The 22971-nt window shown below is 36.2% G+C and overlaps 1 protein-coding gene across 5 annotated transcripts in view; it reads left to right on the forward strand.

The window, feature by feature from the left end:
• The first annotated feature begins 494 nt into the window (after positions 1 to 494).
• LOC145955780 (uncharacterized) overlaps positions 495 to 22971 on the forward strand; it is a 43773-nt gene continuing 21296 nt past the window's right edge. Inside the window, exons 1-4 of one of the 5 annotated variants that reach the window (XR_014432475.1) lie at positions 741 to 1212; positions 1388 to 1472; positions 3208 to 3349; positions 13896 to 22968. The gene's annotated coding sequence lies outside the window, so the exon portion shown is untranslated. Of the gene's footprint in view, positions 1213 to 1387; positions 1473 to 3207; positions 3350 to 13895; positions 22969 to 22971 lie in introns of those variants that run through there. The other 4 variants (XR_014432473.1, XM_083070944.1, XM_083070943.1 and 1 more) reach the window with 4 other exon arrangements.

Below are 22971 nucleotides of genomic sequence, written 5' to 3' on the forward strand. Positions count from 1 at the left end.
CTTCTTTAAGATCTTATATAATAAGTTTTTATATGATAAGATCTTATAATATTATAAGTGTTTAAAATTTAATAAACTTTTGTATTTGAATATGTTAAAAAGTAATTATATAATTTTAAAGTGTTGGATGTATAATTATTTAAATACTTATAGGATGTTATTTCATTTTAAAAATAAAGAAAAATTATTATAATTAAATTTTGATTGAAAGTAAAATAAAAATATAAAAAGTAACTAAATAACTTTAAAAAAATAATTAGAAAATTAACACGTATAAGAAAGAAATAAAAATAATTAAATATAAAAAGTAACTAAATAACATTAAAAAATAATACATATAAGCATCACACATAAGTACTTAAAATTAAAAATGCCAAAAAAAAAAGAAAAAGTGTAATTAGAAATGAAGGTAAAATTTAGAGAAATAAGAAAGTTTATGCGCGACAAAATTTTAAGTTACCTTTTTCACTTGCTAATAAAAAGTTTCCTTTGTTGATACATTATTCAAAAAAATAAAAATAAAAATAATATTAAAAATTTAATATTTATTATAAATATTAGAGAGATTTTATTATGATTTGAGTTATAATTTTTATAATGTTTTCATTTAATATTGACTGAATAAAGTTGTCATGAATTGGGCTTATGGGTTTTTTCCACTTTTGGGCTCCTAAACCCATTATTCGAAACCAAGCCCAACCCATTTACTTCCCTCTGAAATTTAACAATTAAATTTCATTTAGGTATTCTTCCCTCCGAAATTTAGCAGCTCTTGCCCTAGCTTTTTCCTTCCATTCGAGACTCCCTCCATTCGATACTCCCTCCGAAATTTAGCTCTTGCCTAGCTTTTTCCTTCCATTCCAGGCTCCCTCCACTCGAGACTCCCTCCGAAATTTAGCTCTTGCCCTAGCACACATTGGAGACTCCCTCGCCGGCCACGACACTTCATTCCCTGTTCTCTTGGAGACCCATCTTTGAGAAACCAATTCTCCCCATAATCATCTAATCACACAAAGATCTCACCTTTTTCCTTTCCAATTTCTCCTTTTCTATTCAACTTCTTCAATTTCTCCTTCCCTGTTTTCTTTGAATTGCTGCGGTGACCCCTATGTTCTAGGTAGTGTATGCTTTTCAAAATTTTGGCTGTGCTCAAGAAAATGACAAGGGTGATACATTCAAGGGTGTGCATTCGGTGTCATTTTCCGCATATGGGTTAGTCAGATGCTGTTTTTGTTTTTGTTCACGGAAATTAGTCCAATGTTGATTTTTGTTCCTTGGCTTGGATCTGTCGGTTCCTTGGCTGAGCTTTTGTGCTTTACTTGTGTGTGTGCATTTGTTTTTGTTTTTTTTTGGGTTTCAAAATCTTTTCTTGTCATTTGTGCTGCAGAGTCCCTCTTATAAAAGATTATGGGGTCCTGTGAAGCCCCTTGAATCACTGTATCTGGATTCGAATCCGCGGGGATATTATGCTGGTATGTTTAACATTTTTTTTTTAATTTTTTATCTTAGTGCTGAACATTCTACTGCTTCAACTTAAGATGATTTTGTGTTGGTCTGATTGACATTGACTCTTCTGTTGATCAAACTTGTGATTTTACTTTTGGATTGTCTATTTGCTAAAGTGAGTTGATTTAGTTTATTATGAACTATATAAGAAAAGGCTATCTGGAGAAAATTTTAGAAGAGTTAGTTCTTCTGTTGTAGCTTTTTTTATACTACTGTGAGAAATGAACTTGGGATTACTGGGTTATGTAAGCATATGCAATGCTCGTATGATAGTGTGATTGAGACAAAAATTCCCGTTTTAGTGTTTGTTCTTGAGATAAAAAAAAATGGTTTGAATCTTCATTTTCATTTGTGTCATTTCAATGCAATTGGCTAATGCTGGGACGAGCCTCATGGCTTTAGTAAGTTTGAAACTGCTGCGTGGATACCATGTGCCCAGGACCACGTGAAGTTGTGAAATTAAATCAAATTGCAGAATTCTGTAGGTGTGTCATTAAGAAGAATATATCATATGCTAGATGTGGAACGAAACACTTTGGTGTGTATGTCATATATGGATGTTCTAATATATGTGCCATAGATTTTTACTCCTGTTAAAGAAAGATGTATAAAGAACTTGTGGACCATACTTATTTCTCCTCTCTAAAGGTTATTGTCTGTTCAAAACTTTAAACTCTTTCAAAGCATTTTATACCTTATGAATCATTAAGTTAATTTCAGCTGCATGAATTTTTCATAGTTGCTTGTACTCTATTCATGTTATTACATGTCTCCTTCTAGTTTGTTCAACTATAAATAATCCTAAATGTCATTTTCCTTCAATTATAAGCTGAGGCATTTTCTAAAGTTGAGAAAGGACCCTTATACCTCTGCTTCACTAGTTTGCTTTATTACATTTTTACTCTATCATACATATATATGTTGTATTAGCATATTAAGTTTGTAGTAGCCACAACAACAACAGTAGTCTTAATAGAGTGTTAAAATCTGATTTGATCCAATAGCATTGCAGCAACTGATCCTAATAACCACAAATTGAGAAAACCAATAACCACAAAATATGACTGCATGTGAAAACTGAATTGCACCAATATATGCTATATGTGACACTGGTGCTAACTAATTAATTTGTCAATTCTTTTATTGCTTGTCTAGTGTTGCTTACTACTAGTAGTAGTGCTTAAGATTGTCTTGACATAATTTTTACTTTGGAATTTGGACTATTTAGATGTCACATATTGTTCCATTAACATACTATAAACGCATTTTTCAATGATTGTTTGCAGCTGATAGGATTATATAGCACACTTAGTTACTTGTTATTAAAATTTCAGAAGACAAATGTTATTGTTTAGTCCAGAATAATAGACTCTGGTAATCGATTACAATACTTGGTAATCGATTACCAGAGAACCTTTTAATAAGTAAATTTCGAACATATGATTTTCATTTGTCCGGTAATCGATTATATGTATAGGTAATCGATTACCAGACTCTTAAAACAATAGTTTCCTCATTAAAACTTAAGATACACAAAACTTATATTTTCAAAACCTTATATATATATATATATATATATATATATATATATATATATGAGTTAGGATTTATTGATAATAGTCCACATTATGTATACTTTCTAATTAATTAAATAATTTTGGATACTCTCCCACTAATATATTATGTTTTTCTGAATTCAAGCTCCCAACAGAAGATCAACTAAAAACCGTTCTTGATAAAGTGAAAGACTTTTTCGGAGATGCAAAGGAATCTTTTGGGAAGATAACATTACTGGCACTACTGCAACAGAGGATTCAGACGAAGATACAAAAGAAAAAACTAAGTGAGTTTATTATTTTAATTTTAATTTATTTTAAAAATAGACAAACACTCAAACACATAGTGTCTCTTCTTTCCTGGCATAATTGAATGTAATTGCTACAATAAATTTTACAAAATATTTTTAATCTTTTTAATAATTAATTTAGATGTAACATCTTGCTAACTTACACTTATGCTTGAGTTGTACTAATTTGATGATCTTAAATTTTATAAAGTTTTACTTAGATACAAAGATGAATTTAAATTTTAAACTCGATGGCTTGTTGATTTTAAACTCGATTACCAGAGAACCTTTTAATAAGTAAATTTCGAACATATAATTTTCATTGTCTGGTAATCGATTACGAGAAATGGGTAATCGATTACTAGAGAACCTTTTAATAAGTAATTCATTGTCTGGTAATCGATTACCAGAGAACCTTTTAATAAGTAATTCATCAAAGACGCCCAGTTTGTGAGGAATTCAACCCAGTTAGTGACGGATTTTATCCGTCGCAAATTGTGACGGAATTATGGCGTCGCAAATTGTGACGGATTCTAGTCAATAATAGGCATCACAGTTTGTGACGGATTTTCTTCGTCGCAAACAATCCCTCTCAAATAGCGAGAGATTCTTTCATCACAATTTGTGACGGACTCTCATACCTCTCAATCCTTCTCAAATAGCGAGGGATTTAATCCCTCTCAAATAGCGAGGGATTCTTTCATCACAATTTGTGAGGGATTTTGTGTCATCACAATTTGTGACGGACTCACATATCTCTCAATCCCTCTCAAATAGCGAGGGATTTAATCCCTCTCAAATAGCGAGGGATTTAATCCCTCACAAATTGCGAGGGATTTAATCCCTCACAAATTGCGACATATTTTTATTAATTTCTAAACATTTATTGTTACAAATTAGTGACGAAAATTATATTGTTTGTGATGATTTAATTCCGTCACTAATTGTGACGGAGAAAATAATCCGTCACTAAATATTTTGTGACGCCAAATTTTGTGACGGAATCATTTTCGTCACAAATTCCGTCACTAACTTATTTGTGACGGATTTTTTGAAGATTAGTGACGGATTTTTTCCCTCTCTAATTTTAATTTTTCTAGTAGTGTTGTCTGCTAAGAGAAAATACTTCTTAAACGAAAAATGTTCTTTTAGGATAATCAGTTAAACAAGTATGATTTTCGTCTGAAGGTAGTTTTAATAAATGATAAGCATTAGACGAAGTTTTCGGTATATTAAATCGACCAAATAAAGTGCGTCTGAAAACATTAAAGTAATGCAAGTATTTTTATACTAGTTCACTCAAACTAAGCTACATCCAGTCTCCTTCAAATGAAGGATTCCACTAGATAATCAATGAAGTACAAGTATTTTTTGTTTAGCCTCTTCAGGCTCGTAGTGAGTATTATAGACCATCTAGGTCATGACCACTCCTGGTCCCAAGTATTATTAACCACTCCTAGCTCGTCAGCTTCACTCGTAGATGCTAGTATTCTTTACTCATCCACTTCTGGCTCCTAGTGAGTATTATCGACCAACTTATAGCCTGCTAACTTCACCATTAGCGCTAATATTCTTTGATCAGCCATTTCTGGCTCTTAGTGAGTATTCTTGACCAACTCTTGGCCCGTCAACTTCACTCATCGACACTAGTATTTTTTAATCAGCCACTTCTGGCTCTTAGTGAGTATTCTTTGACAAGCCTCTCCAGGCTTTACAAGTATTCTTTCCCTACCCTCTTTAGGCTTTACAAGTATTAACTAGACAGGTTTGGTTTGAGTGTTTGGGTTACTCTCATAGAGAGGATACATAGGTTTATACACTCACTAAGGTATCCAACCTTAGTTCTTACAACGATTGAGTGTTTGGACTACTCTCACAGAGAGGATACACAATTTGGTACACTGACTAAGGTTCACGTTCCTAAGATACACTTGGAACTCCTTAGTCTACAGAGATGAATACACTGTGGTACTTTGAATCTTTATGCTCTATCTCTGGTTTTGTTGCTTTGTGGGCTTGATATCACTCTTGTTAAAATGAAAGGCCAAAAGGCCAGCCAAAAAGCCAACCTTTCAAGGTTTGAGATAGTGATTTATATATTGTCTAGTAGAATTTGCCCATTACAAGTGTTTGTTAAAGTAGAAGTAGTCGTTCATGACTAGTTTGATCTTTCATTTAATGCTCAAGATCTTGCATTAAATGTTGCTTCCCATTTATAGACCTTGCGTGAAGTCTTCTTCATTTGTTAGTAGCAGTGTCTGACTTTGGTTGAGACCTAGGAACCTTTTTTTCCTTTTTCGGTCACATAGCTGTAGAGTGTTGTCGTTATCTGAAAAAGTGATGTACTTTTTCTAACACATGCATGTTTTTGCTTTTGCGTGTTTTTCTTCTTTTTTCATCACGCTATCATGTTGAGAGCATCTAGGTGATTATAGACGAGCCTTAATTTATCCTTTGAGACTTGATTCTTTAAGTGTTTTTGTGGCAGTCTTCGTCTGCGTCTATTAGTGTTTTCCATTTATGTGGCCATTGTAGTGGATGAGGAACATTTTGAAGAGATTAGGGTGTTGGGATTAAGAGGGAAAGTTTAAGGTAATGAGAATTCAAAGCGTGTGGGATAGGGAGTGTAAGGATCAAGATTACGAACAAAGGTCGCAGACCCTTGCTACAGATGCAGATTTTTGATTTGCAGGAAGTTGAGTCATCAGGTTGACCAATGCATCAAGTTTACTCTCCAGATTTTTATCTGTATCAGTGGCCACATCATGAACTCCTCGGATGACAATTTTATTGTCATTTCTGGTACTAAATTGTTGAGAGTTGGAGGCCATTTTTTCTATCAAGTGCCTGGCTTCAACTAGGGTCATGTCACCAAGTGCTCCACCACTTGCAGCATCTATCATACTCCTCTCCATATTATTCAGCCCCTCATAGAAATATTGCAGCAACAACTGCTTAGAAATCTGGTGGTGAGGACAGATTGCACACAACTTCTTGAATCTCTCCCAGTACTCATATAAGGTCTCTCCACCAAGTTTCCTTATTCCTGATATATCTTTTTGGATTGCAGTGGTCCTGGACTCCTTCAATTGGCAGGGCATAGATCTCATTTTTCTCTACAATTTGAAAAAAAAAAATCAACTCATTCTAATAATCAGAGCGAAAGTTATGCCCGTTTGAAGTTATAGCTCACAAATTATTGTAACTTCCAAACTGGACCACCTTTTGGCCTCTGGTTTTTTTTCACACAAAATATACGTTGAAAGAAGTTACCACACAAAAATTGAGGCAAAAATAACAAGTATAGCTATCAAAACCAAAAGTCATAATTAATTGGAAAAAAATCACTTACTATTCATCTAGCAGAAATCCTTTCAGCTGATTTTTTTGATTCTACACTTATAGACCTTGCAAGAATTGAAACTCAACACAACATAACAATGATTTAGCACACCAAATGGAATCAATATAATTGGTCAATGAGCTATGAAATGCAATAAAGATCAGTTATCACAAATACATGACAACAAATGCACCAAAAAACTAAATTCGAGTTACTGTTCCATTAGTTTACTGTTCATTGGTTCTCTCTACTTGCATCAGACTTAACAACATGAATTCTTCAACTAAAACACTTGCTTGCTAGACCTGTAGGGACTAATAACAAACACAATTACACAACATAACATGTAGTATCACACGAAAATGCAAGCATCACTAATACATTGAAACTGATATACTCAAAACACACAAAACTTAACAGAGACTCTAAAACACAAAACACATAATAGAACACAACAAAAACAAATAAGACACAAACACGCAGCCACACAGCCTTTTACAGAAATCGATGGTCCCCGGCAACGGCGCCAAATTTGATCGAAGCCGTATCCGGTCAAATAAAAATAATTAAATGCAGTACTAGGAAGTGACTCCTAGGTCGTCTCCCAGGGACCATTTTTCTCTATCAAAGGCTTAAAAATGAAGGGGGGGTTTGGTTCAGTCTTTTTTAGTTTATAACACAATAAAACACAATAAAACGCAGGTAGCACAACAAATAAAAAATGGATTGGCTCCCTATTCAGATTGCAACTCTTTTATCCCTGGTTCTCAAAAGATTTCTCTATTCATAACTTAATCCTTGTTCCATCCGAGTGAACCAACTAAGCAAAGGTTAACTCAGGATTTCCCTACACGAATTAAGCAAACGTATACAACATCAAACCTCCCCACAAGATTAAGCAACCTGTGAGCAACCTGATTCATTAAGCATGAACATTGTCAAAAACGTTCAAAAATGTTTCAGAGGTTCAATGAAGAAGAACCAAGCAGAACACAGATACAAATATGAATAAAACCTCAAATAGAGATTGCAATCTGCTCAAGGAGCCAACCCCAAGGGTTTTAGCTTTCCATTCAACTGAAATGAAAACGAAAATGCAAGGAAGAAGGAGAAGAAAATGAAACTAATAATCTCATTCAATATGCAGTCTCAAAATACAACCAACAAAACCCAAAAAATGTGTCTGGGAAGGCAAACGTGAATAATAATGGAGATACAGAACAGAGAAGGAGAACAAAACGTAAAAACAACAAAAGGGAAGCCAAAACGTAAAACTCAGCTAGAGGAGAAGCAAAACGTAAAATAAAAACAAAGAGAAGGCAGCCAGCTCGTGGTCACACCAGATACTCTTTTTGTGGCTGCCCTAAGACCCTAAAAAAACCTAAAAAAGTCAACATGGGCCCCCAAGTCAGGTTTGACCCGAAAATACAATAAAATAGAATACAAATTGAAATTAAATGCTGAGGTGGAAAATGGTGTATCGGTGACATGGCAGATGACGTGGAAGCTCCTCTTGAAGTTGAAAAAATTAATTCCAAGCCCAAATAATTATTAAACTTCCCTGAAAATAAAAATTGGAATAATTAGATTCAGAAAATTCAAATTAGTTAAAATATGAATTACCGGTCCAATTAAAGCCCAAATAGAAAACAGTGCAGAATATCAACAATTAAGCACAAATCAGAGATTAAAATAAGTACAGAAAGGTAAGAAAATAAGGGAAAATAATGACTCATCACATGACGTGGCGTCCTCTTGTCTTCCTCGTGTAGTGTAACGAGCAGCGTGCATTAAATTTGAAGTAAAGGATATGTCTTTTCAAAGCAAATTCTAAATGACAGTTTTGGTATTCATTGGCTTAACAAACTCATCCTTTGAATGCGGGTATTGGGTAAAGGATTTGTCTTTTCCAACGAAAAGCCTAAGCGATAATGTAGTTATCTATTAACACAAACGTTTTAATCTTTTAAAATTGGAGAATGTTTGTCTCCAACTTAACTGCATTTAATGATGAAGGTCATTTATTAAGAATACGCTGGACTGAATTTTCAGACGCATGGTCTGAATATCCAAACGCGAGGGAGGTTTCCTAAGTGGTTTGCTGTGTTTTGTGTTCCTAGTATGATCCAGACTAATCTGGTCGGTGAATATATATGAATATCCTTGTGTATCTGATGTGATATACTCCTATAACATATAAAACATGCTTCATTGAAGTAGATGATTTGATACCTGTTTAACTTGTACTAGTTATCCGTCTTTTTTTTTTTTGGCTCTTCAGCTTTCCTTTGTTCATTGTTCTTCCATGGATTGTTATGTACCCCTGCATTGTTAGATGCTCAACCTAAGGGGTCAAGCTCTGATACCAACTGATGTTAGATGAAAAACACATAGAAAGGGGGTTGAATATGTGTGTGAACAAAGGAATTTTAAAAACTTTTTCCACAAACAGACTTTCTTTCGTCCAGTAAAATAATATCACTAAATGCTGAACAAAAACTACCCCGGATTGGTTTACCAAAAACATTTTACGTCTGAGAGTTTCCTTTTCTACCAAGAGAAAATACTTCTTAAATGAAAACTGTTCTTTTCAGAAAATCAGTTGAACAAGTATGGTTTTCGTCTAAAGGTAGTTTTAATAAACGATAAGCATTAGACAGAGTTTTCGGTATATTAAATTGACCAAATAAAGTGCGTCTGAAAACATTAAAGTAATGCAAGTATTTTTATACTAGTTCACTCAAACTAAGTTACGTCAAGTCTCCTTCAAATGAAGGGTTCCACTAGATAATAAATGAAGTACAAGTATTGTTTATTCAGCCTTTTCAGGCTCGCAGTGAGTATTATAGACCATCCAGGTCATGACCACTCCTCGTCCTAAGTATTATCAACCACTCTTGGCTCGTTAGCTTCACTCGCAGACTCTAGTATTCTTTACCCAACCACTTTTGGCTCCTAGTGAGTATTATCGACCAACTCCTGGCCCGCTAACTTCACCATTAGCGCTAGTATTCTTTGACCAGCCACTTCTAGCTCTCATTGAGTATTCTCAACCAACCCCTTGCCCGTCAACTTCACTCATCGAAGCTAGTATTCTTCAATCAGCCACTTTTGGCTTTTAGCGAGTTTTCTTTGACAAGCCTCTCCAGGCTTTACAAGTATTCTTTCCTTAGCCTCTTCAGGCTTTACAAGTATTAATTAGACAGGTTTTATTTGAGTGTTTCGATTACTCTCATAGAGAGGATACATAGGTTTATAGCTATCCAACCTTAGTTCTTACAACAATTGAGTGTTTGGATTACTCTCAAAGAGAGGATACATAAGTTGGTACACTGACTAAGGTTCATGTTCCTAAGATACACTTGGAACTCCTTAGTCTACAAAGATGAATACACTATGGTACTTTTGACTCTTTATGCTCTATCTCTGGTTTCGTTGCTTTGTGGGCTTGATATCACTCTTGTTAAAATGCAATGCCAAAAGGCCAGCCAAAAGGCCAACCTTTCAAGGTTTGAGATAGTGATATATATATATTGTGTTGTTGAATTTGCCCGTTGCAAGTGTCCGTTGAAGTAGAAGTAGTCGTTCATGACTAGTTTAATCTTTCATTTAATGCTCAAGATCTTGCATTAAATGTTTCTTACCGTTTATAGACCTTGCATGAAGTCTTCTTCATTTGTTAGCAGTAGTGTCTGACTTTAGTTGAGACCTAGGAACCTTTTTATCCTTTTCCTGTCACGTAGCTATAGAGTGTTTTCATTATCTGAAAAAGTGATGTACTTTTTCTAACACATGCATACTTTTGCTTTTGTGTGCTTTTCTTCTTCTTCTTTCATCACGCTATCATGTTGAGAGCATTTAGGTGATTATAGACGATGCCTTAATTTATCCTTTGAGACTTGATGCTTTATGTGCTTTCATGAAAGTCTTCATCTGCGTCTGTTAGTCCTATGCGTCTCAACCTGTGATTTTGGTCTGTGCATTTGAGTTTAATGCTTCCTTTTGATATGGTCAACATTACAAATGGATAGAATTTTTTCTTTATCTGACGTGTCTTTCAGTTTGTGTTGTCCTTCGTCTTATATGTTGTTGACTTTCTATTGTTCTTTGACGCATGCTTCGTCTGATTCCTTATGTTGCACTAGAGGTTGTTCTTGACACACCTTTGTCTGATATTAGCCTCATAGTTGTCTGGTGCGCATATTATGCTTTGTCTATTCAATAAGCTTTATTGGTCTGTTTCTCAAGATGTGCCTTGCCTTGGCTGTTCTTTTACTAGAGTTGGCCATCTGGTTTCATCTAATGTTGAATGCATCTTTGTCTTGTTCCAGGTTTAGCCCTGTTTTGGCTTTTTGTCTGATGCTTCAGGGTTTTGACTCGTAATAGACCTCGTCTAGTGTTTGTTGAATGTTCTTCTATTTTAGATCTAATCTTGTTGCTTGACCAACCATCTTTTGATTTTCTGATTTAATTCGTCCAAACTTTATAGATCTTGTATTTAATGCATTTGATCTTGCATTAAATGTTTGCTCACCGAATCTACGTTATACGAAGTATTTTGTACCATTTGTTTACTTCTATGTCTGGCTTCAATCATGACTTAAACATCTCTGTACTTTCCTGGCATTGTAGTTGTAGAGGCGTTGTCTTTTACTGACTGGTAGGTGTACTTGTCCATAAGCGCTAGTCCATTTTTCTTTTCTTTATTCTCCTTCTTTTGATGATTTCATGTGTTCTTCTGAGAGTGTGGATGATAAGTAGTGCTTCTTGCTGTGATTAAGTAGACTTCATATGCAATTCATCATTCTTCAGATGCAATCGTCTGGTCAACTGTGCAGACTTTTTACTCCATCTAGGATGCTTTAATTTAGATTAGTCCATCGTCAGTGGTCTTGTATTATTTGAGGCTTCATTATTTCCTTTTTGTGTTGGTCCTGATTTCGTTTTATATCTTTTCTATTATTCATCTTTCCTATACTTATGTTTATCTGAGACACTAACACATTTGTTAGAAATAACAATATGCATTATATTTGTCTCATTCAAAACCTTATTGAGAATTGCTTCGTTTGACTTAACAAAGAAAAGGAGTTCTCGGATGCCCAAAAATGGCACAATATAACATCAGAAGATCAAAACCCAACAAGGGTGATTTAGTAGCCCGGAACGGGCTGTTCCCAATCTGGAACGGGCCGTTCCAAACTCCTAAAAAGGGCTTAGAAATACTATGTCGAAATGGGTCGTTCACAATTCGGAATGGGCCATTTTGACATAGTTTGTTATGACCAAAATTCAAATCTAGAATAGGCTATTTTGATTCTAGAATAGGCCATTCTAGATTCAAATTTTGGCCTTAACGAAATGGCCCAGAAAGGGTCATTTTGAAACTGGAACAGGCTATTCTAGTTAGACTGATGTTTATAAATAACAGCGTTAGGCACTACTCAGGGGATAATTCGTATAATTTAAATTTCATGTATGTAAATAACCATCAATAAAGGGGATTTGATATTTAAACTATTAATTCTCATTATGTTAACTTCATCATAGGGTACCGATTTAGGGCGTTGTAGGGGTGCTTAATATCTTCCCTACATGTAACTGACACCCGATCCCGATTTTGGTTATCAAGACCAACATTGAACTTTTTTAACATCTTTAATTTTTCCAATGTTTTGAGTAAAACATTAGTGGCGATTCCATGAACCAATTTTCAAAAAGAGGTAGTCTTAACTATTGTTCGTAAGATCAGAATTTTTTAGATTAGGACAAATGGAAACTCAACTAGGGAAGCTTAAAGAGGGTCAGACCCAAATAAATGATGAAGTTATCATAATAAGAATAATAGTTTAAATATATTTTCCCCTTTACTTTGTTCTTGTGCTTTGCCTCAAGCATTGGTGGAATCATGCAATCGGTGGTGAAAGGGAAGCTAATAAAGCTTGACAGACCAACCCTGAGCAGAGCGGCTAGGTTAAGTGGAACCGGGAGCACAAAGCCCCAACCTTTCAACTTTTGGAGATTTTGAGGAGCTAACAACCTTTAGGGATTGTCAAAGAAATATGAAGAAAAACTCTAGGCTAATTTCATTTATAATTGCTTAGATGCTTAAGCCTAGACTTCATAATCATACTCAAATGTCTAGAGATGATATTTTGCTAATGCATGTTATCAAGAAAAAGGAAAAGATTGACTGGGTCTCGGTTGTGAATGATTGTATCTGGAAAGCTAGGAGAAAGGAGGATGGTCCAATTCCTTATGCTTTATTATTGTCAAAAGTATTTGAGAATGCAGGGGTAGATCTTCAAGGGCCATGCTTCAAATAAGATTGAAAAATATTCTTTGCATCACATGGGGATGTTGAAGCAAGAAGATAAGTGCGTATTCAAGGGAGATATACCACCTACACCTGAACTTGCAACTAATGAAGATGGTATTCCATCTCATGATGAGGAGCAGCCACCTCAAGTGGAACTTGAACCATAGCAAGAGCACCAATCGGAGTTGAAGGCATTTTCTTCGTTTGAACAAATTATAATAAACAAGCTTGATGTTGTCATGGAGATGACAAGGAAGCATGAGTTACAATATTCCGACATTCTTGATCGGTTTGATAACCTTGATCATGAGATTGCAAGGATTAAGGCCCAGCTAGGGATTCAAGATGACTCGGAGTGATGTGTGGATGGTTTTCTATTTTTAGGAGTTCTAGTTCAAATTTTAGTTTTTAAAATCTTTACTTCTATGGTTGAATTGGGTAGTAATAGTTTTAATTTCTAAACAATTATGCTTTGGTTTAAATTTGGTTTTTATTGAAAAATTTAATTCTGGTTCAAATTTGAATTTAGTTATGTTTTGATATTGGCTTATTTTGGTTTGAGCATTGGTATACGTTTATGATAAAATTGATGCATATTTGTTAATATTTGCTAATGCATTTTGGATAATGCTCATGAGAACATGGTTGATATATTTTGTTGAATCAATTGTGTATGAAATTCATATATGATATGTGGTATCAAACTCATTGATATGAAAGCTGGACTGACTGTTTAATGCATATATATACATATGAAATCTGCAATTCTATTTCTCTAAACTTGGACATGTTGCTTTTATAAGTATCATTGTTTGTTTTTGATGTTGTCCAAAAGGAGAGAAAGGTTTTCAATTTGTTTTGAATGTTTGTCTACTTACAAGGCACTGTTCATATCTCATTTGATTTGACTTGAGCAAAACATGTTGGTTTTTCATCATCAAAAAGGGGGAGATTGTTGAGATTCGTGGGTGATGAATCAAACTCAGCTCTGAAGATCTGAGAAGTTTTGATGATAACAAAGGATACAAGCCAAGAGCAAAGGGCAAGCTAGTCAAGAAAGGAAGATATGAAAGAATAAAGGATGTAATAGGGATAGCTGATGGAGGACCACCCTTGGAGTTTCATATTGGACCCATTACTAGGTCCATGGCTAGGAGAATGGAGGAAGATGAAGGAGACACCATACCTAGAGCCATACTCATCATGAGTAGGGAGTATTGATCTATCTCCTAGGCCCATTTTGAGTAGTATAGGACTTTATTGCTTTATTTCCTTTTTTACCGTTGTATTTTGGGGTACTTTAGATAATAGGATTTTATTATGTATTTTCATGTAGCCTTTGTATTATGGGGCAAATTAGTTTAGGATTTATTTTTGGGCTTAAACCTTGACTTGTGAGGTCAAAAGTCCATTTTTTCTATTTTTAGGTCAAAGGGTATGTTGGTCTTTTGGTAGGAAGGAACGCACACATCATCTAGGGTTCATTTAGGTTGCATTTGGGCTGCATTACACGGCCATGTAACCCTAAATGCAACCCTAGATGCTTTCCCACTACTACAAGTACCCTTAGCCTAACACCTTGTACACACTTTGGAATATAGGAATTTGAGTGAGCATTTTTGCCTCAAATCCTCTCCTTAGTCACTAGATCTACATGGCCTACCTCTCTTATCTCCTCCCTAGAGTGAGTTTAGGGTTCCCTTGAGTGGCCTTCACCTCCACTTGGTGAAGAGAGCCAACTAGACACCCAAAAACACCATCCTCCCTTCATTTTTCCTATTCGCCCAAAACCATCATCATCACGCCCACCTTCCTTATTGCCCCACCCTTGAAGAAACGTCCATCATGAAGGTCACCATCTTGGCCTTGGCAAGGAACTCCTCGTCACCTTGAACGTCACTAATCATCCCCTTGGTGGAAGGAGTCCATTAATAGCTTATATGTTCTTATGCTTTGTGTGCCTAGTTGAAGTTATTTTTTGCATGTGTATGCTTTGTGCTAGAGTAAATCTTAATCTCAATTGACTATGAGTGCGTATTATGATGATCTAAATGACTTGGAAAGATTTAGAAAGTTTTCTAAAAGTGTGAAATTGAGTTTTTGAAAACTTACTCAAAACAATCGATTATCATTATGAATAATCTATTATTCCAGCAAGAGGTTTAGGGAACCTTGCTATAATAATCGATTATTTGAGAAATAATCGATTATTCCAAGAAGTACCCTCTATAATAATTGATTATCCTATAAAATAATCGATTATTTTGTTCTTGAGTGGTCTGCAGAAATCATGAAGAACAAAATAATTGATTATTCTATTATTGAGTGGTCTGCAGAAATCATGAACAAAATAATCGATTATCTTAAGAAATAATCGATTATCTGGGTCTGAAAAAATATAAATAATTTTCATTCTTTAAAACAAGACAAGTGAGATGAACTGAATGCAAAAGAGAGAAAAATTGATTTTGTGAAGTCTTTGTGACCTACTTGGAGTGTTTTCTTTGTGAAACCAAGAAGAAAAACTTTTGTGAAATGCTTTGAGAGAAATCATCATCATCACTACATTCTTGGAGAGAAGGATTAAGATTTTTCAGGAAGTTATTGTCTGATTTGTTCAGCTTCCAGGTGACACTAGTGGAAAAACACTTTTAAAATTGGTCATTTTCGACTTTTAAAATCGGTTCTCTGATCGATTTTAAAAGAGCCGATTTTAAAAAATGGGACTTTTAACATCGGTCATGCATCAACCGATTTTAAAAGTAAAACTTTTAACATTGGTCATGCATAAACCGATTTTAAAAGTTAGACTTTTAAATTAGCACAGGTCATTCCCGTTTTCTCAAAAGGCCTAAAACTATAGTCTGGAACGGCCCATACTAAATTCGGATTGGCCCGTTATGGTTGTAGAACAGACAGTTCTTCATTCAAAACAGGTCGTTCTACAGTCAGAATGGGCCATTCTACAGTCAGAATGGGCCATTCTGATGTTCTCCAGTTAGAACGGCCTGTTCCTATTGCAGAACGGGCCGTACTACAACCAGAACGAGGTGTTCTAATTGCAGTACATCCTGTACTAAAACCAAAATGGACCGTTCTGGTTGCAAAACAGGCTGTTCCAGATTCAAAATTTACCATGGAAAAAAATTAGAATATTACCTTGATATAGTAGTCTTGCAAAGAAAATGAGAAGTTAGGGACTTTAGATGTGAGTGCGAGAGAGAGTAAAGAAAGAAATGGTGGAAAAGATTAAAGAGAATGGAGAGAATGATCAAAGAGAATGGAGGGAAAGTGAATAAATATAGGCTTTGACATTTTTAAAATCGGTTATTTAAGAACCGATTTTAAAAGTGCTTAATGAGCCGATTTTAAAAGTAGCTTTTAAAATCGGCTCTTTAGTAGTCAATTTTAAAAGTAGCTTAGCCGATTTTAAAAGTAGCACTTTTAAAATCGGTTCATAATGAGCCGATGTTAAAAGTAGCTTTCAAAATCGGCTCTTAAGTAGCCGATTTTAAAAGTAGCACTTTTAAAATTGTTCTTAAGGAGCCAATGTTAAAAGTTTTACTTTTAAAATCAGCTACTTAAGAACTAATTTTAAAAGCTACTTTTAACATCAGCTCCTTAAGAACCGATTTTAAAAATTTTATCAAAGACCTTTTCAAATCGGTTAAAAGGTAGCCAATTTAAAAAAGAATGTCATTATTTACAAAATTGCCACCGTGTCACTTTTAACATCGGCTACTTATGAGCCGATTTTAAAACCCCAATTTTAAAAGTGATTTTTGTACTAGCGTGAATTGGTTCCTTTAATTCTTCGTGTAAAGTGTAAAGAAATCTTGACTAGGTGTCTCAAGTGGTAAGGAAGTGCTTTCTTGGGGGCAAGAAAGTGTCTATCTTGAATGTAGGAGTGTATGCATGTGTGGTATGCTTGTAAAACTTCTTCATTAAGATAGTGGAACAAATCTTGATCAGGTTATGATTGAGGACTGGATGTAGGTCACATGTGGAGTGGCTGAACTAGGATAAAACACTTTGCATTCTTCTCTCATCTCTATCTCTTACCTTGAATTATCTTTAATTGAATGCTAAAATGGCTAGTCTTGATTGATATGCTTGTATGAATAATAATGGTTTAAACTGAAACATTACAATAGGATATTAGTTATTTCTTCGACTAAATTCAATAAAGATTAACCAAGAATTCATATAGGAGTCATTCCCATTTTTTAAAGGTTCAATTAACTTCATTAAGAATTCATATTAGAAAAGTTTTGAGTGAAATAAAGATCCTTAAACTCTGAAAAAAATTTATGTGTCATTGAATCCAATTCACCCCCCTTCGATTAAGCCATTCTTTTCTATCAACCTTTTGAAAAATTTCATCAAATAAGGAATGCCTGGAGACCAAACTAATCCTTAATTAATGGTTTTGAAAAATGGTTCATGGAGTCGCCACCAATGTTTTGCTCAAAACATTGGAAAAAAAAAAGATTTTCAAAAGTCCAATAATGGCCTTAACAACCAAAATTGGGTTCAGGGGTCAGTTACGTGAAAGGAAGGTATTTAGCACCCCCACTATAACGTAGTTAGTAGACTAGAACGAGGCGTTCCTAGATTGGAACGGGCCGTTCCAAATTACTAAAACAAGGGTGATTTAGTAGCCCAGAACGGGCCGTTCCCAAACTGGAACAGGCCGTTCCAAACTACTAAATAGGCCTATGAATCTTGGATTGGAACGGGCCGTTCCAAAATGGTCATTGTGAGTTAAATTCCACTCCAGAACGGGTCGTTCTGATTTTAGAACGAGTCATTTTAGACGTGCCAGAATGGACCATTCTGGTTTCAGAACGAGCCATTCTGCATGTGAATTTTACACATGATGAAGGAGCCTAGAACGGGCCATTTTGGATTTGGAATGAGCCGTTCTGGCCAGTTCAGACTTCTATAAATAGAGGTTGTGGGCAGTTGAGGAAAATGGAGGTTTTAGAGAGAAGTTCCAGAGAGAAGGACTCTGGACTAGAAAGCTATTTTTGGAGAGTTGAAGTTCAAGAGTCAAGTTTTGGAGGATATTTCTTCTTCTTGTTCTTCCTTTCAGATTCTTGGCTTTTAGAGCCAATCTTCAAGTAAGGGAAGCTAGATTGTAAATTTGTTGGTTGTATATGAGTTGTGTTACAAGTTGAAAATGTTGTGTGTTGCTAATATATGATTAAATATTTATTAATGATGTTGTTGGTGATGCTTTCATGATGGAGATGGGATGTAAATGAGATGCAAGTTGTAGTTATGTTGGAGAAGATGTTTACAGTGCTGAGATTTTCTCACGAAAGAAAGTTGGCTTATGCCATTTATATGCTGGTTGGGGAAGTTGAGTATTGGTAGAGGGGCACTCATTGGATGTTGGTTGCTAGAGGGGTGGTGGTTGATTGGGAATGCTTCAAGAGGGTGTTTCTCAAGAAGTATTTCCTTGAGAGTGTGAGACATGCCAAGGAAGCGGAGTTTATGAAGTTGCATCAAGGGAGCTTGATAGTCTCAGATTATGCGATGAGTCCGAGCATTTGGCTCATTTTTATTCACAGGCTATCTCTGAAGTATGGAAGTGCAGAAAGTTTGCTGAAGGTTTGAAACACAAGTTAAAGAGGGTGGTGTCTATGGCCATCACTAAGTTTCCTTCCATAGTTGAGAAGACGAAAGTTTTTGAGCGATTAGAAGGTGGCAACCAGGTGGCGAAGACTGTTGAGGGACTAGCTGGGTCCAAGAGGGGTAGAGGTTAGAGGAAGCCTTATGATAGGCTCCAATCACAGCAAGGGGGGTCCTGTCACAAGGAAACCTACTAACACAGCTAGAGGTGGGAGTCAAAGTGGAGCTGTCACTCTTAGATGTCACAGATGTGACACTTCATTCGTGATTGCCCTCATACCGAGTGCAAGTGCTTTAGGTGTGGCCAGATGGGTCACGTGTCGACTAGTTATCCTGCAGGTGCTAGACAAACCAAGAGTGCCCCGAGGGGTGATATATCTATTGCAGCTGGGAGGGTGTTTGCCTTGACCGGAGCCGAAGCTTCCACTTCATCTGATCTAGTGAAGGGGAAGGGTAAAGCTACTGGTAAGGATATGATGATATTATTTGACTCAGGGCCTCCCATACATTTATTTCATATGCATGTGCTGAAAAGTTGGGTTTGCTTGAATTCAATTTGGGGTTGAGATTGCTTGTGTCTACGCCCGCTTCTGTTTCTATTGTTGGCTCTAAGATGTGTGTTGGTTGTCCCTTGGACATGTGTGATAGGAAGTATATGGTGAACTTGATCTATTTGCCTTTAGTGGATATTGACATAATCTTAGGGATGGATTGGTTATCTGCCAATCACATTCTTATAGATTGTGCCAATATGGAGTTGGTTTTTCCCTTAAGGGGAGGATGAATTGTTGATTTCAACCAGCCAAGCTGAAGTGATGTTGAGAGATGGAGTAGAGTGTTGTATTCTATTTACTGTTGTGAGTGTGGAAACTGAGAAGGTGATCAATAGGTAGGAGTTGTGAGGGAATTTTTGAAGGTGTTTTTGGATGAGGTGTCTAGGTTACCTCCTACTAGGGAGATTGAGTTTAACATTGATCTGGTCCCTGGTGTAAGGCTAGTGTTGGTTGCTCCCTATAGGATGGCCCCAACAGAATTAGTTGAATTGAAGTGTCAGGTGGAAGAGTTGAAGAGAAAGATTGACTACTTCTCCTATGTTGGTGTTGCCTAATCCTAATGAGCCATTTGAGGTGTGTTGTGATGTTTCTCACCTAGGTTTGGGGTGTGTGTTGATGTAGAATAGGATAGTAGTTGCATATTCTTTAAGGCAATTGAAGAATCATGAGAGGAATTACCCTACTCATGACTTAGAGTTGGCAACAGTTGTTTTTGCCTTAAAGGTATGGATGCACTATTTTCATAGTGCAGGATTTAATGTCTTTGGTGATTACAAGAGTCTGAAGTAATTGCTTGATCAAAAGGAGCTGAACATGAGACAGAGACAGTGGATGGAATATTTTAAAATATTATGAATTTCAGTTGATGTATCACCCTAGGAAGGCCAATGTAGTGGCAGACGCTTTGAGTAGGAAGTCAATCCACATGTCTAGTCTGATGGTAAAGGAGTTGGAGCTAGTTGAGAAATTCAGATATTTGAATCTGTATGTGAAGTTGGCTCAAGACCACATTAGTTGTGGCATGATTACCATTGCTAGTGAGTTATTGTAGCAAGTTGGTATGAAGTAGTTGTAAGATTCGGAAATTGTGAAGGTTCTTAATTTGTTGGATACAGAGAAAGCAGTTAGCTTTGAGATGAGTGAATATGGGATTTGAGGTTTAAGGGCAAAATTTGCCTACCTCAAGATTCTGAGTGTAGAGAGGCATTGTTGAATATATGGCGGCCTATCTGACCTGTCAGAAGGCTAAGGTTGAGCACCAAAAGTCTAGTGGTTTAATTGTAGATGATGGAGATCTTGTAGTGGAAGTTGCATAGTATCACTATGGATTTCATTGATGGATTGCCAAAGTCGACTAGGAATAGTGATGTTATTTGAGTTGTGGTTGACAGATTGAACAAGTGTGCACATTTCTTGCCTGTCAATATCAAGTGATCCTTGCAGAAGTTGACACAGCTATATGTGAAGGAAATAGTACGGTTGCACGGAGTGCCTTCCAGTATTATTTTAGATAGGGATCCGAGGTTCACTTCCAGATTTTTGGAAGAGTTTACACCAAGCCTTAGGCACGAGGTTGAGGTTTAGTTCTGCTTATCATCCACAAACAGATGGTCAGTCAGAGAGGACAATTCAGTCCTTGGAGGATTTGTTGAGGGCTTCTGTGCTAGACTACTTGGGGAGTTGGGAGGAAGTCTTACTACTGGTAGAGTTCATGTATAACAATAGCTTTCATGCTAGTATTGGGATGATACCGTTTTAAGCCCTATATGGTAAGAGGTATAGGACTCCTCTATGTTGGTACCAAGATAGTGAATCATTGGTTATTGGGCCTGAGTTAGTCCTACAGACTACTGAGAAAGTAAAGTTGATTCAAGAGAGTATGAAGATTGCCCAGAGTAGACAGAAGTCATATGCTGATAAAAGCTGAAAGCCTTTGGAGTTTTCTGAGGGGGAACATGTGTTTCACATTTCACAGTTGAGGAAGTCTGTCCATGTCCCGAGTCATGTAGCTGAGATGGGTGAGATTCAGGTCAAGAAGAACCTGACTTATGAGAAGAGACCAGTAGCTGCGATTGATTACAAGTTGAAGGAATTGAGGCGCAAGTCCACTAGATTGGTGAAGATCTTGTGGGATGCAACTACTGGTGAGACTACTTTGGAGATTGAGCAACTGTGTAGAGAGTAGTATCCTTCTTTATTTACAAGTAAGTATATTTTCGGGCACGAAAATTTCTATTTGTTGGGGGGTATTGTAACGTAGTTAGTAGACTGGAACGGGGTGTTCCTAGATTGGAACGGGCCGTTCCAAATTACTAAAACAAGGGTGATTTAGTACCCTGGAACGAGCTGTTCCAAACTACTAAATAGGCCTATGAATCTTGGACTGGAACAGGCCGTTCCAAAATGGTCATTGTGAGTTAAATTCCACTCTAGAACGGGCCGTTCTGATTTTAGAACGGGTCGTTCTAGACGTGCCAGAACGAGCCGTTTTGGTTTCAGAACGGACCATTCTGCATGTGAATTTTACACATGATGAAGGAGCCTAGAACGGGCCGTTCTGTCCAGTTTAGACTTCTATAAATAGAGGTTGTGGGCAGTTGAGGAAAATGAAGGTTTTAGAGAGATGTTCTAGAGAGAAGGACTCTGGACTAAAAAGTTATTTTTGGAGAATTGAAGTTCAAGAGTCAAGTTTTGGAGGATATTTCTTCTTCTTCTTCTTCTTCTTCCTTTCAGATTCTTGGCTTTTAGAGCCAATCTTCAGGTAAGGGAACACTAGTACAAAAACGGCTTTTAAAATCGGGGTTTTAAAATTCGTCATTAGGTAGCCGATTTTAAAAGTGACGCGGTGGCAATTTTGTAAATAATGGCATTACTTTTAAAATCGGCTACGTTATGACCGATTTTAAAAGTCTCTGACGCTACTTTTAAAATTGGCTCTTGAACAGCCGATTTTAAAAGTGAGACTTTTTAAATCAGCTCTTGAACAGCCGATTTTAAAAGTGAGACTTTTAAAATCCGCTCCAAACAGCCAATTTTAAAAGTCTACTTTTAAAATCGGCTATTGAGTAGCCGATTTTAAAAGTATTACTTTTAAAATCGGTTATTGAACAGCCGATTTTAAAAGTAGTATCAGAGAGTTAATTATACTATCTCTGCTCCCATTGCTCCATTCTCTTCTATTTTGCTTCAATATCATATATATTCTTCTCCTTACTCTCTCGGACTCTCATCTAAACTGTGTAGCTTCTCATTTTCTGGGACGAATACAACATCGAGGTAACATTCTCGTCTCATACGTATTATTTCGTTATTTCTGGGTGAACTTTGAGTCTGGAACGGGCCCAGAACGGCCTGTACTACAAGCAGAACGGCCTGTACTGCTTGCAGAACGGGTCGTTCTGCTTTCAGAACGGGCCGTTCTACAAGCAATATAGGCCGTTCTGTAAGTAGTACAGGCCGTTCTACTTGTAGAACGTCCCGTTCTGGGGTCGTTCCAGGGCAATTCCAGACACTCAAAGTTCGCCCGGAAATAATGAAATAATACGGTGGGAACATGGGAGAAACCATTGGCAAGTTGAAACGGAGAGTTTCCTAACATAATAGTTTTGCCCTAATGCGCGCATGTGTCACCATATTTCATTTACCTTAAAAGTTTTCATTAGCACTTAATTTTGGAGTTTCACTAGTGTTATAACTTCACATATACCTACACATCTTTGTTAAGTATATTTTGTGTCTTCCACCTTGTTATAATGCGCTTGTTTCT

This window comes from Cajanus cajan, chromosome 3 (assembly GCF_000230855.2).
Source record: "Cajanus cajan strain Asha chromosome 3, NIPB_CcT2T_4, whole genome shotgun sequence".
Lineage (NCBI taxonomy): Eukaryota > Viridiplantae > Streptophyta > Magnoliopsida > Fabales > Fabaceae > Cajanus > Cajanus cajan.